The following is a 14,684-nucleotide window of genomic DNA, read 5'->3' on the forward strand; positions in this document are numbered from 1 at the left end:
AAAAAGTGTAAATATGAAAAGTCTTACATGAGTAAGAAAACCCCCAGAAATAAAAGATAATCTTTATTTATATTAATTAATAGAGAGAAAAAAAATCATCCTTGAAAGAGTAATACATCTACCACTAGGTCAGGGTGGATATACCACATGTACAGCTGATGCAGCTGAACTGGGGCCCGGACATGGATGGGGGCCTCTGCAGGGCGGCTAAGTCCGGGGTCACACTAGAGAGGAATACAGACGTATGAGAGGCGCAAAAACAACGCATTGCACATGGACCAATGCTTCTCTATAGGGCAGCTCCTATCTGCCGTATATTTCTCGGCCGTATTTTACGGGCTTTCATTAATGAAAGTCTGTGGGGGCGAGAAAAATACGGATTACACAAGAACCACACGTGTGACTTGCGAGAAATATACACCGGTGTTCTATAGAAAAGCCGGTAATTCAGTGCGGTGTACAGTAAAATTACACTGACAGGTTAGAATAGAATAGCTAAAATAAATGTGTACACATAGAATCTACTATATAATTGTCTAAGGGGTACTTCCGTCTGTCTGTCTCGGAAATCCCGCGTCGCTGATTGGTCTCGCCAGCTGCCTGTCCTGGCTGCCGCGACCAATCAGCCACGGGCATAGTCCGATTAGTCCCTCCCTACTTCTGTCCAGTCAGTGCCCGGCGCCCGCTCCATACTCCCGAGTGCCCCCCAGTCAGCGCTCACACAGGGTTAATGCCAGCATTAACGGAGTGTGTTATGCCACGGGTAACGCACTCCGTTAACGCTGCTATTAACCTTGTGTGTCCCCAACTTTTTACTATTGATGCTGCCTATGCAGCATCAATAGTAAAATGATGTAATGTTAAAAATAATAAAAAAACAAAAAACCTGCTATTCTCACCTTCCGTAGTAAGCCGAGACGCGCGCGGCCTCCGCCATCTTCCATTCCCAGAGATGCATTGCGAAATTACCCAGAAGACTTAGCGGTCTCGCGAGACCGCTAAGTCATCTGGGCAATTTTGCAATGCATCCTGGGAACGGAACATGGCGGCAGCCGTGCGCGTCTCGGCACAGCTTTGCTGGATCCCGGTGGGTGAGTATATAACTATTTTTTATTTCAAATATTTTTTTTAACAGGGATATGGTGCCCACACTGCTAAATACTATGTGGGCTGTGTTATATACTGCGTGGCAGCTATATACTGTGTGGGTAGCGTTAGATACTGCGTGGCCTGTGCTATATACTACATCACCTGAGTGCCTGTCTTATATACTGAGTGGGCTGTGCTATATATTACATGGCCAGTGTTATATACTGCGTGGGCTGTGTGATATACTACGTGGGCTGTGCTATATATTACGTGGGCTGTGTTATATACTGTTTGGCCTGTGTTTTATATTACGTGGGCTGGTTATATACTGCGTGGCTACATACTGCGTGGCCTGTGTTATATAGTACATGGGCTGTGTTATATACTGCGTGGCCACAGTTATATACTGCTTGGCCTGTATAAGGCTAGGTTCACATTTCGTTTTTGGGTGATCGCTAACGGACAGCGTTGCACGGCGAAAATGTCGCAATTAACGCCGTGCAACGGGTCCGTTAGCGCACCCATTGACAGCAATGTTCTTTTTGCCTGAAGCGCATCGCTAGCGCGTGCCTTTTTCGGCTCGCGCTAGCGATGTGCCGTTCTTTTGTAGCGCGCCTCGGACGCTGCTTGCAGCGTCCGCGGCACGCCCGAGGTCCGTTCCCCGCTCTCGCAGATCGGGGATCTGCGAGAGCGGGGACGTTAACGCGAACCCCAAACGCGACCCCTAAAAATACATTGCGTTAGCGCAATCCGCTAGCGCTAGCGCTAAACGGATTGCCCTAACGCAATGTGAACCTAGCCTTAACGCATCGGGTATACTACAATATGTATGTATGTGTATAGCAGCCATATAGTATATAGCACAGGCCACGTAGTATTTGTCTGCTATATACTACATGCAGGGCCGTATTTAGAGTTTCTGCTGCCCTAGGCACTTTTCGTGCTGCCTCCCCCATTGGTATGACTAATGCAGATACTGTCGACAGTGACGTAAGGTACCTTCACACTGACCAACTTTCCAACGATAACGATAGCGATCCGTGACGTTGCAGCGTCCTGGATAGCGATATCGTTGTGTTTGACACGCAGCAGCTATCTGGATCCTGCTGTGATATCGTTGGTCAGAGCTAGAAGTCCAGAACTTTATTTGGTCGTCAGATCGGCTTGTATCGTTGTGTTTGACAGCAAAAGCAACGATGCCAGCGATGTTTTACAATGGCAACCAGGGTAAATATCGGGTTACTAAGCGCAGGGCTGCGCTTAGTAACCTGATATTTACCCTGGTTACCATTGTAAAAGTAAAAAAAAAAAAAAAAACACAGTACATACTCACCTTCTGATGTGTCACGTCCCCCGGCGTCCGCGCTGCTGCTCAGAGCTTCCTGCACTGAATGTGTCAGTGCCGGCCGGAAAGCAGAGCACAGCGGTGACGTCACCGCTCTGCTTTAGGGCCGGCGCTTACACAGTGCAGGGAAGCGGACGCCGGGGGACGCGGCAAACACCAGAATGTAAGTATGTAGTGTTTGGTTTTTTTTTACATTTACACTGGTAACCAGGGTAAACATCGGGTTACTAAGCGCGGCCCTGCGCTTAGTAACCCGATGTTTACCCTTGTTACCCGGGGACTTCGGCATCGTTCGTCGCTGGAGAGCTGTCTGTGTGATAGCTCTCCAGCGACCACACAGCGACGCTGCAGCGATCGATATCGTTGTCGATATCGTTGCAGTGTCGCTTAATGTGACGGTACCTTGAGACTACTTTGACATCAGCAATTTTTGCCATTTGCGGCAGATCCAGCAGTTTTTCTGCATCTGCCACGTAACGGATCACCTAGAGCAACACTGTGTTCGGCCTCATTCGTTCAATATGGGACTTGCGGACATGTGTGGCACTTGCCATGATCCGGCTAGCAGTGTTTTTTTGTCTCACCACAAGTGCAAAACTGCAAGTGCCGCACATGTCCACAAGTAGCCATCACTACATGTCCCTGCACCTAGCTAGCTCATGCCTAACAACCCCTCTGATCTAAAACTACACTATAAAACTTCAGGAAAAAAATGTATTAACTGACATATTCCTCTGATAATGAGGGCTCCAGGCTACGGCGTAGACAGGGACGGACAGTCTCCAATCTCTCCCCCTTGCTGCTCTTATCACGCCCCGCTGGGCGTTATCATTCCTTCTTTTCTCACCCCCTATGTTAAAGTTCCCGCCTCCTCCTCATAGTATGACGCGGAGCCGGACGTCAGTTCCGGTCCGGAGCATTGTGGGGGCTTATCAGGTGTACGGGCCAGCTTCAATATGAGCACTGGGCGTGCGCCTGGACCCAGACGGTACAGCCCATACACCCGCAGGGGTATGTTAGGGGCAGCTGGAGAATCCTGCATCTTGGGGTTCACAGACTCCAGAGACACCAGCAGCTTTAAAATGTTTAATCTTTCTAATGGTATTTTCACAGCAGCTCTCTAAGGCCATCTTCACACGATCCTTTTTTTGCTGAGGATCCGCAGCGGTTTTGCGGCTGCGGATCCGCAGCCGTTTTCCATGCAGGGTACAGTACAATGTTACCCTATGGAAAACAGAAACCGCTGTGCCCACGTTGCTGAAAATCCCGAAAAAAAAGGTCCTGATTTGCTGCGGAAAAAAAGAAGTACCATGTCTATTCTTTCTGCGGATTCCGCTCCTGTTTTCAACATGCACCAATAGGAAAGTGCTGTTGAAAACCCGCAGAGGAAACCGCAGGAAAATCAGCAGTGCTGTTTTGCACTGCGGATTTTCCAAATCAGGACCTGAAAAAAACCGCAGCAAAAAAAGGATCATGTGAACATGGCCTAATTTAATCTGATGAATTTGTATGGCATAACTGAGTATAGCTAGGAGAGTCTCCCTTATTAAAACATAACTTCTAATACAACACTAAAATCATGGACACAAAGAAAACCACGTGTATAAAGTGCTCGTGTATACCAGTGCTCAAGATAAAAAATGGTTTGACCTCACCATTGTAGTAGACCTATTTTCATAGAGGGTCCATTTTTTCATAAGAAGGGGGGGATAGAACTGAAATAATTCTCTGACTCCCTGTCGTGCCGCTGGCTCCTGACACTGTGGGAACCGCAGCTCTCTGACCAGTGGGGACCATTTCACCGCTGATCAGAAGCAGTGTTTGCTGCGCTGTCATGCATATGACAGCATGTCAAATACTGCAATGTCGGGTCCGCTCTGCTGGATGCTCTGTATGGATGCATCATGCAGCCTGCTATCTGGAGGTAGCAGAGCCGAGTGTGAGGTCCCATCCAGCTGTCCTTGACTTTTCTGCAGCAAATACGCTGCAAGAAAAGTCAACCTGCGTATTTGCAGCGTTTTTTCACCATCCATTCAAGTACAAGGGTGGAAAACGCTGGAAAAACACTGAAAGAAGTGACATGCTCTATGTCCAAAAAAAGCACAAAATGCTGATCACACAAAAAAACAAGGTGTGTGCATGAGATTTCTGAAATCTCATAGGCTCTGCTGGTACTGCAAAAAGCAGCTGAAAATTAGCATAACAAAGCAGCAAAAAACGCAGCAAAAACACCCAGTGTGAACTTACCCTAAAACATTACTAATAAGGCTGTGTTCACATGTTGTATTTTTGCAGGGTTTTTTGCTGCTTTTTTATGCAAGTTTTAAGCTGCGTTTTACAGTATCAGGAAAGTGTATGAGATTTCAGAAATCTCATGCACACACTTTGGTTTTATTTCCCTGACTGATTTGGAAAACTGCTGTGTTTTTAAAAACTGCAACATGTCACTTTCAGCGGTTTTTATGCCTTTGTTTAAAAAAAAAAAAAAAAGCTGAAAGTAACATGCTGCACTTTTTAAAAACGCAGCAGAAATCGCAAGTAGCAGTTTTTGGTGCAAAAACCTGAGAGTTAAATCAGACTTTTTTGGGGAGGTGGAGGGGTACTAAACTTTATCAACATGCATGAGATACAACAAAACACAGCAAAAACTGCTTTTTGTAAGCAGCTTAAATGCAGCTTTAAATTTGCATTAAAAAAATGCAATATGTGAACATAGACTAAGGGTGTGTGTCCACGTTCAGGATGGCCGGCGGTATCGCCGCTCGGTGCTAAACCCGCCCTCTTTCTGGGATGCGATGATCCCGGATGTGTACAGTACACATCCGGGATCATCGCACCCCTCGCCATAGGGCCCTGTGATATTACCTGCAGCGACGCAGCGTCGCCACAGGTAGCACGGACATGCTGCGATCTGAAAAGAAGCGCAGCATGTCTGGAGTCGCAGGGCCGACGCGTGCGGGTTTCCACGCATAGTGGACACGGGATTTCATAAAATCCCCTCCACTATGCTGGAACATCTGGACGCTGCGTGTTTGACGCTGCAGCTCTGCGCAGCGTCAAACAAGCAGCGTTTACTGACCGTGGACACTCACCCTTACAGTGCCATACATCCCATCCCCACTATGTACAGCGCTGCCTAAAAGAAAATGGTGGACAAGCTGCTAAATATCAGAAATGTCACAATAACAATCTGTCATAAATGCTGACAACCCCACATGTAGGTGCAGACCGTATGCCAGGGTAGTGCCATTATGGATGGCAGGGCTCATATTGGAGCTGTCCATGACCTTCTAGGGACCATCTAGTATTATCCCCCATAGTGACCCCTACATGACAGGCGGCTGCAGACCATCTGCTGACGGCACAGTGACATGATGAAGGTGCCAGGACTGGCAGGCATTACTGGGACCATGGCATCCCCTGGAGGTGCACAGAGCAGTACCAGCCCCCATTCCTCCCCCAAGACGTTTCACACATCATTACCTTTCTCTCCAACACAGACTCTTTTGATCAGTGCACTGCTCCCCGGCTATACCGCCCCCATCACAGAGCCCCTGCCGTGCACTTACACTATCCACGTCCCGGTAAAGAGAAGGCTGGCAGCTTGATGGAGGATCATCCAGCCTGGATTCCTGGAGAGAGGCATGCAGGTGCCAAGGCTGTGCTGACGGCTGTTCTGGGCTTCAGCACTTCGCAGTACATTGCCGGGATCCAGGTGGAGGCTTCTCCCAATAACTCCAGGAGTTTCAGCTGCTCTTCTCCCATAGCCCGGGATGGGGCTCCCCACCACCAGCGCCCCCCACCGCCAGCCGCTCGCAGGTCCTGATGAGCACAAGGCTTCAGCCTTTCTGATCCCCAGCCAAGGCACCAGCAGTCCGGCCGGGATACAGCAGAGGGACGTGATCAGGATGTGATCCCCAGCATCCAGGACACTGAGGTGGGCGGGGGGACTGTCAGGCAGAAACTGAACTTGGCGCCTCAGCGAGGAGGGGGCGGGGCCTATGATGTGACGTGTTTCCGTTTCTGGCAGTGGGATCCGAGACCCGCAGCAGCCAGAAGACGTAAGTGGGAGGAGGAAGCAGAGAGGAGGAGGGAGGAGGGCGGAGGGAGGAGGGCGGAGGGCGGAGGGAGGAGTGAGGAGGGAGGGCAAGCCCCGGACTATTGAAAAAAAAAAAAAAAAGAAAAAAAAAAAAAAACCTTGTTCAGGTGCCGCGCCCCCCCGCTTCCTGCCGCCCTAGGCACGTGCCCTCAAGTGCCTAGTGGTAAATACGGCCCTGACTACATGGCCTGTGCTATATACTATGTGCCTGCTATATACATACATACATAGATATTCTAGAATACCCGATGCGTTAGACTCAGGCCACCATCTAATAGGTATATATATATGTCATTGACACACATATACTATATATATATATTGTTATATTGTGGTGTGACTGGTGGTCACGTGGGTAATGGGAGGTATGTGTCACAGGGATGGATGCTCTCTGCGATGTAACCCGGAGTGTTTTGCACATAAAGCAATGAGGAGTTGTTTAGTATACTTGGGTCCGGGTTACGGGTAGCTATGAGAGATGGGAGGGTCTGGCTACTCATATACCTCACCCCTGGGTAAGGGGCATAACCATACCTCTCTATATGTGTTTCAGGACCTGCAGTGATGTCATGACCACATGTCTAATCATGTGATGGGTTCCTGGGTGTGGTTTCAGGCTACCTAATGGAGGTGTGTTTGGCACATGGGAGTGAGTGTTTGGGAGTCTGTCAGTGTGGACAGATTTCCATGTGCCTAGGCTGGACACTACAGACAGGAGTCTGTGTAAAGAGAGGGAGAAGCCTTTCTGTGTCTGTGGCTTCAGACAGAGCCTATGTGCTGGACATTGCACAGCCTGTGTACCCACAGGCCTGAGAAGAGCAGAGCTCTCCTATGGACTTTTATGCTATGTCGGCCTGATGTACGGACTGTTTTCCTTTTTGTTGCTGCCTTGCTGGTTTATGGAGCAAATAAACCCACATGGACATTAAAGAGAACGTGCCTCCTGTTTCCTCCTATGCATCTGAGCGGGTACAAACCTTACTAAATATATATATATATATATATATATATATATATATATATATATATATACATACTGCATATATATATATATATATATATATATATATATATACATACTGCATATATATATATATATATATATATATATATATATATATATATAATCAGTGAGACACATATACAGTACAGACCAAAAGTTTGGACTCACCTTCTCATTTAAAGATTTTTCTGTATTACCAAGACTATGAAAATTGTACATTCACACTGAAGGCATCGAAACTATGAATTAACACATGTGGAATTATATACTTAACAAAAAAGTGTGAAACAACTGAAATTATGTCTTAGACTATGTGCACACGTTCCTGATTATTTGCGGATTTTTCATGTCTTTTGCACGTTTCTTCGGCGGCTTTCCGCAGCAAAAACGCTTAAAAAATGCATACATTAAGCATCCCATAATATTTAATGGTTTCAGTATTTTTTGTGCAAATGTTGAGTTTCTTTCCGCAAAAAACAACGCATGCGGAAAAAAATGCAGCATGTTCATTAATTTTGCGGATTTCAAGCGGATGTCCCACTATATTATTGCATTGGGAACTTCCAGGAAAAAAAACGCGAAAAATCCCCACAAAATAAATGCAAAAAACGCACAAAATACGCAATAAAAATGCAACAAAAACGCGTGCAGAATTCCTGCGGAAAATCTCAGGATTTTCTCAGGAAATTTCTGCATACTTTCTGGACGTCTGCACATAGCCTTATATTTTAGGTTCTTCAAAGTAGCCACCTTTTGCTTTGATGACTGCTTTGCACACTCTTGGCATTCTCTTGATGAGCTTCAAGAGGTAGTCACCGGGAATAGTCTTCCAACAATCTTGAAGGAGTTCCCAGAGATGCTTAGCACTTGTTGGCCCTTTTGCCTTCACACTGCGGTCCAGCTCACCCCAAACCATCTCGATTGGGTTCAGTTCTGGTGACTGTGGAGGCCAGGTCATCTGGCATAGCATCCCATCACTCTCCTTCTTGGTCAAATAGCCATTACACAGCCTGGAGGTGTGTTTGGGGTCATTGTCCTGTTGAAAAATAAATGCAAACCGGATGGAAAAGCATGCCGCTGCAAGATGCTATGGTAGCCATGCTGGTTCAGTATGCCTTCAATTTTGAATAAATCCCCAACAGTGTCACCAACAAAGCACCCCCACACCATCACACCTCCTCCTCCATACTTTACGGTGGGAACCAGGCATGTAGAGTCCATCCGTTCACCTTTTCTGCGTCGCACAAAGACACGGTGGTTGGAACCAAAGATCTCAAATTTTGATTCATCAGACCAAAGCACAGATTTCCACTGGTCTAATGTCCATTCCTTGTGTTCTTTAGCCCAAACAAGTCTCTTCTGCTTGTTACCTGTCCTTAGCAGTGGTTTCCTAGCAGCTATTTTACCATGAAGGCCTGCTGCTCAAAGTCTCCTCTTAACAGTTATTGTAGAGAAGTGTCTGCTGCTAAAACTCTGTGTGCATTGACCTGGTCTCTAATCTGAGCTGCTGTTAACCTGCGATTTCTGAGGCAGGTGACTCGGATAAACATATCCTCAGAAGCAGAGGTGACTCTTGGCCTTCCTTTCCTGGGGCGGTCGTCATGTGAGCCAGTTTCTTTGTAGCGCTTGATGGTTTTTGCCACTGCACTTGGGGACACTTTCGAAGTTTTCCCAATTTTTCGGACTGACTGACCTTCATTTCTTAAAGTAATGATGGCCACTCGTTTTTCTTTACTTAGCTGCTTTTTTCTTGCCATAATACAAATTCTAACAGTCTATATTCAGTAGGACTATCAGCTGTGTATCCACCAGATTCTGCTCAACACAACTGATGGTCCCAACCCCATTAATAAGGCAAGAAATCCCACTTATTAAACCTGACAGGGCACACCTGTAAATTGAAAACCATTCCCGGTGACTACCTCTTGAAGCTCATCAAGAGAATGCCAAAAGGTGGCTACTTTGAGGAACCTAGAATATAAGACATAATTTCAGTTGTTTCACACTTTTTTGCTAAGTATATAATTCCACATGTGTTAATTCATAGTTTTGATGCCATACATATATATATATACATACATACACACTGCTCAAAAAAATAAAGGGATAAAGGGAACACTTAAACAACAGAATATAACTGTCATGTCGGACGCTGTTCAGACCAGGTCGTTCGACAGACAGCGGTAATTCCGCTTTTGACCACTATTTGCTCATTGGCGTCGGCTAGATTTTATCTAGCTGTTCCGGGGTTAATTTACCTGATCCTCAGATTGGAAGCTGGGCCATGCCCATTGCCTTTAAATAGCTCTCCTGATCATTGGGCGTCGCCGATTATAGCTTCTGTCTTGTGCGTTGTTATCTCCGTCTGGAGTGGAGAGCTGGTTGCTGGAGATTCGTTGCTGGTGGTGTATTTTCCTTTGTCTTATTTACTCCTTCCTATATTTGTATTTATTTTGCCCTGCACATTTATAGTGTATTCCTGAGTGACTGCGGCGTGGTGTATATTTTCCTTTATCCCTGTCTGTTCTAACTGTGGGTATTGGTGAATTACATCTTCACTGGGTGGTGGGCGGAGGTTTCAGCCTAGGGTTGAAACAGGAGACAGGGTGAGGTTCGAGGCCTGGACATGCACACCATCAGTGTAAACTCCAGGTAGAGGGTCAGTCAGGATTTCCCTAGTCTGAGGGAAATTGCAGGGGCCCGGGTTATTAGCTCTCGCTCACCTAGTCTCCCTGTGACAATAACTCCAAGTAAATCAAACTTCTGTGAAATCAAACTGTCCACTTAGGACGCAACACTGTTTGACAATCAATTTCGCATGCTGTTGTGCAAATGGAATAGACAACAGATGGAAATTCTTGGCAATTATCAAGAAACACTCAATAAAGGAGTGGTTCTGCAGGTGGGGACCACAGACCACATCTCAGTACCAATGCTTTCTGGCTGATGTTTTGGTCACTTTTGAATGTTGGTTGTGATTTCACACTCGTTGTAGCATGAAACGGACTCTACAACCGACACAAGTGACTCAGGTAGTGCAGCTCATCCAGGATGGCACATCAATGAAAGCTGTTGCAAGACGGTTTGCTGTGTCTGTCAGCATAGTGTCCAGAGACTGGAGGCGCTACCAGGAGACAGGCCAGTACACCAGGAGATGTGGAGGGGGCTGTAGGAGGGCATCAACCCAGCAGCAGGACTACTACCTCAACCTATGTGTATAGTTAGACAAATGGAGTCAGAAAAGCTATCTTTTAAAGTATGTAAAAATTGTAATATTTATTCAATTTCAAAATTTTATCAAAAATTACCATATAGAAAATTGTAAAAAGCACAGTCACTAAAGGTCACTACATAGATGAAGGATACAGGTAACACATCCACAAATCCACACTAGTAAAATATAGTCCGACCCGAGGTCTCAGATTCCATAGGGTATATTGAATATGTAATAGTAAGCACTCAATGTCCCACTACAATGCCCAGTAGAAAATGAGTATATAGGACTGAACCTCACCCATAATGGTCGTAGTGTGGAAGTGGAAAGCCAGCCCCTACGTTCGTTTCGCGTAGGCTTCTTCCCCGATACAATCTTCTGTCTCGGGAGAGGAAGTTTAGTCGGAATGTCCAGCCAGGACCAAGTAGATCTGACTGGGTATTGTTGCCTGAATTATAGGAGAGTGCACCTGACATGTTGCCTTTGGAGAAAGTTTTTTGGTGAAGCCAGCGCGTTTTCGAGCCTAATCCCATTTTTGAGAATTTTGTCGTTGTAGAAACTATTAAAACGTTTTTTTGGGTAGTTTAGACCAAAGATTATAGGGGTCGCAAAATCCAGGGTCAACCAAAAATGGTATAGTTCCAATAGGCGCCAATGTGGAAGGAAAGGAGGTTGGTGGAAGATCATTAATTAATAAGTGCTTAATTCGAAAAGTAATCAAGATCACTTCGTCCAATCTAAGAGTGTCATGTGGTTTCGCCTTAGACCATAAATATGGTACTCCCTCAGGCCTCAACAGAGCCAAATCTATGTTATCACGACCTCCCTTTTCATCACTAAATACCATCTTCAACCACCTGCTTAAATGTATGGCCTTACAAAATAGAAATGGGTCAGGAACTCCCAATCCAGCCGAGGAACTTGGGTACGTTATGAGTTTGTAGGGTAACCTAGCTGGCTTTTGTTTCCATATAAATCTAAGTATTAAGGATTTTAAATTCTTGAAAAAAATTGTGGTACATGTACAGGTATCATACTCATAGTATATAAGATTACTGGCATTATGTATGTTTTAAAAACATTAACATGTCCCATCTAAGAAAGTGTAGGTAGGTTATAGGACTTCATCAGAGCTTCCACTTTCTTCAGTAAAGGCAGGGCCGTATTTACCACTAGGCACTTGAGGGCACGTGCCTAGGGCGGCAGGAAGCGGGGGGGCGCGGCACCTGAACAAGGTTTTTTTTTTTTTTTCTTTTTTTTTTTTTTTTCAATAGTCCGGGGCTTGCCCTCCCTCCTCACTCCTCCCTCCGCCCTCCGCCCTCCTCCCTCCGCCCTCCTCCCTCCTCCTCTCTGCTTCCTCCTCCCACTTACGTCTTCTGGCTGCTGCGGGTCTCGGATCCCACTGCCAGAAACGGAAACACGTCACATCATAGGCCCCGCCCCCTCCTCGCTGAGGCGCCAAGTTCAGTTTCTGCCTGACAGTCCCCCCGCCCACCTCAGTGTCCTGGATGCTGGGGATCACATCCTGATCACGTCCCTCTGCTGTATCCCGGCCGGACTGCTGGTGCCTTGGCTGGGGATCAGAAAGGCTGAAGCCTTGTGCTCATCAGGACCTGCGAGCGGCTGGCGGTGGGGGGCCCCATCCCGGGCTATGGGAGAAGAGCAGCTGAAACTCCTGGAGTTATTGGGAGAAGCCTCCACCTGGATCCCGGCAATGTACTGCGAAGTGCTGAAGCCCAGAACAGCCGTCAGCACAGCCTTGGCACCTGCATGCCTCTCTCCAGGAATCCAGGCTGGATGATCCTCCATCAAGCTGCCAGCCTTCTCTTTACCGGGACGTGGATAGTGTAAGTGCACGGCAGGGGCTCTGTGATGGGGGCGGTATAGCCGGGGAGCAGTGCACTGATCAAAAGAGAGTGTGTTGGAGAGAAAGGTAATGATGTGTGAAACGTCTTGGGGGAGGAATGGGGGCTGGTACTGCTCTGTGCACCTCCAGGGGATGCCATGGTCCCAGTAATGCCTGCCAGTCCTGGCACCTTCATCATGTCACTGTGCCGTCAGCAGATGGTCTGCAGCCGCCTGTCATGTAGGGGTCACTATGGGGGATAATACTAGATGGTCCCTAGAAGGTCATGGACAGCTCCAATATGAGCCCTGCCATCCATAATGGCACTACCCTGGCATACGGTCTGCACCTACATGTGGGGTTGTCAGCATTTATGACAGATTGTTATTGTGACATTTCTGATATTTAGCAGCTTGTCCACCATTTTCTTTTAGGCAGCGCTGTACATAGTGGGGATGGGATGTATGGCACTGTAAGGGTGAGTGTCCACGGTCAGTAAACGCTGCTTGTTTGACGCTGCGCAGAGCTGCAGCGTCAAACACGCAGCGTCCAGATGTTCCAGCATAGTGGAGGGGATTTTATGAAATCCCGTGTCCACTATGCGTGGAAACCCGCACGCGTCGGCCCTGCGACTCCAGACATGCTGCGCTTCTTTTCAGATCGCAGCATGTCCGTGCTACCTGTGGCGACGCTGCGTCGCTGCAGGTAATATCACAGGGCCCTATGGCGAGGGGTGCGATGATCCCGGATGTGTACTGTACACATCCGGGATCATCGCATCCCAGAAAGAGGGCGGGTTTAGCACCGAGCGGCGATACCGCCGGCCATCCTGAACGTGGACACACACCCTTAGTCTATGTTCACATATTGCATTTTTTTAATGCAAATTTAAAGCTGCATTTAAGCTGCTTACAAAAAGCAGTTTTTGCTGTGTTTTGTTGTATCTCATGCATGTTGATAAAGTTTAGTACCCCTCCACCTCCCCAAAAAAGTCTGATTTAACTCTCAGGTTTTTGCACCAAAAACTGCTACTTGCGATTTCTGCTGCGTTTTTAAAAAGTGCAGCATGTTACTTTCAGCTTTTTTTTTTTTTTTTAAACAAAGGCATAAAAACCGCTGAAAGTGACATGTTGCAGTTTTTAAAAACACAGCAGTTTTCCAAATCAGTCAGGGAAATAAAACCAAAGTGTGTGCATGAGATTTCTGAAATCTCATACACTTTCCTGATACTGTAAAACGCAGCTTAAAACTTGCATAAAAAAGCAGCAAAAAACCCTGCAAAAATACAACATGTGAACACAGCCTTATTAGTAATGTTTTAGGGTAAGTTCACACTGGGTGTTTTTGCTGCGTTTTTTGCTGCTTTGTTATGCTAATTTTCAGCTGCTTTTTGCAGTACCAGCAGAGCCTGAGATTTCAGAAATCTCATGCACACACCTTGTTTTTTTGTGTGATCAGCATTTTGTGCTTTTTTTGGACATAGAGCATGTCACTTCTTTCAGTGTTTTTCCAGCGTTTTCCACCCTTGTACTTGAATGGATGGTGAAAAAACGCTGCAAATACGCAGGTTGACTTTTCTTGCAGCGTATTTGCTGCAGAAAAGTCAAGGACAGCTGGATGGGACCTCACACTCGGCTCTGCTACCTCCAGATAGCAGGCTGCATGATGCATCCATACAGAGCATCCAGCAGAGCGGACCCGACATTGCAGTATTTGACATGCTGTCATATGCATGACAGCGCAGCAAACACTGCTTCTGATCAGCGGTGAAATGGTCCCCACTGGTCAGAGAGCTGCGGTTCCCACAGTGTCAGGAGCCAGCGGCACGACAGGGAGTCAGAGAATTATTTCAGTTCTATCCCCCCCTTCTTATGAAAAAATGGACCCTCTATGAAAATAGGTCTACTACAATGGTGAGGTCAAACCATTTTTTATCTTGAGCACTGGTATACACGAGCACTTTATACACGTGGTTTTCTTTGTGTCCATGATTTTAGTGTTGTATTAGAAGTTATGTTTTAATAAGGGAGACTCTCCTAGCTATACTCAGTTATGCCATACAAATTCATCAGATTAAATTAGGCCATG

General features: G+C 46.6%; 1 protein-coding gene across 13 annotated transcripts in view; it reads right to left on the bottom strand.

Annotated features, from left to right (window-relative positions):
• Positions 1-14,684, bottom strand: part of CTNND2 (catenin delta 2) — a 3,400,942-nt gene that overhangs the window by 2,984,637 nt on the left and 401,621 nt on the right. The window lies entirely within an intron of this gene.

Source organism: Ranitomeya variabilis, chromosome 6 (genome assembly GCF_051348905.1).
Source record: "Ranitomeya variabilis isolate aRanVar5 chromosome 6, aRanVar5.hap1, whole genome shotgun sequence".
NCBI lineage: Eukaryota > Metazoa > Chordata > Amphibia > Anura > Dendrobatidae > Ranitomeya > Ranitomeya variabilis.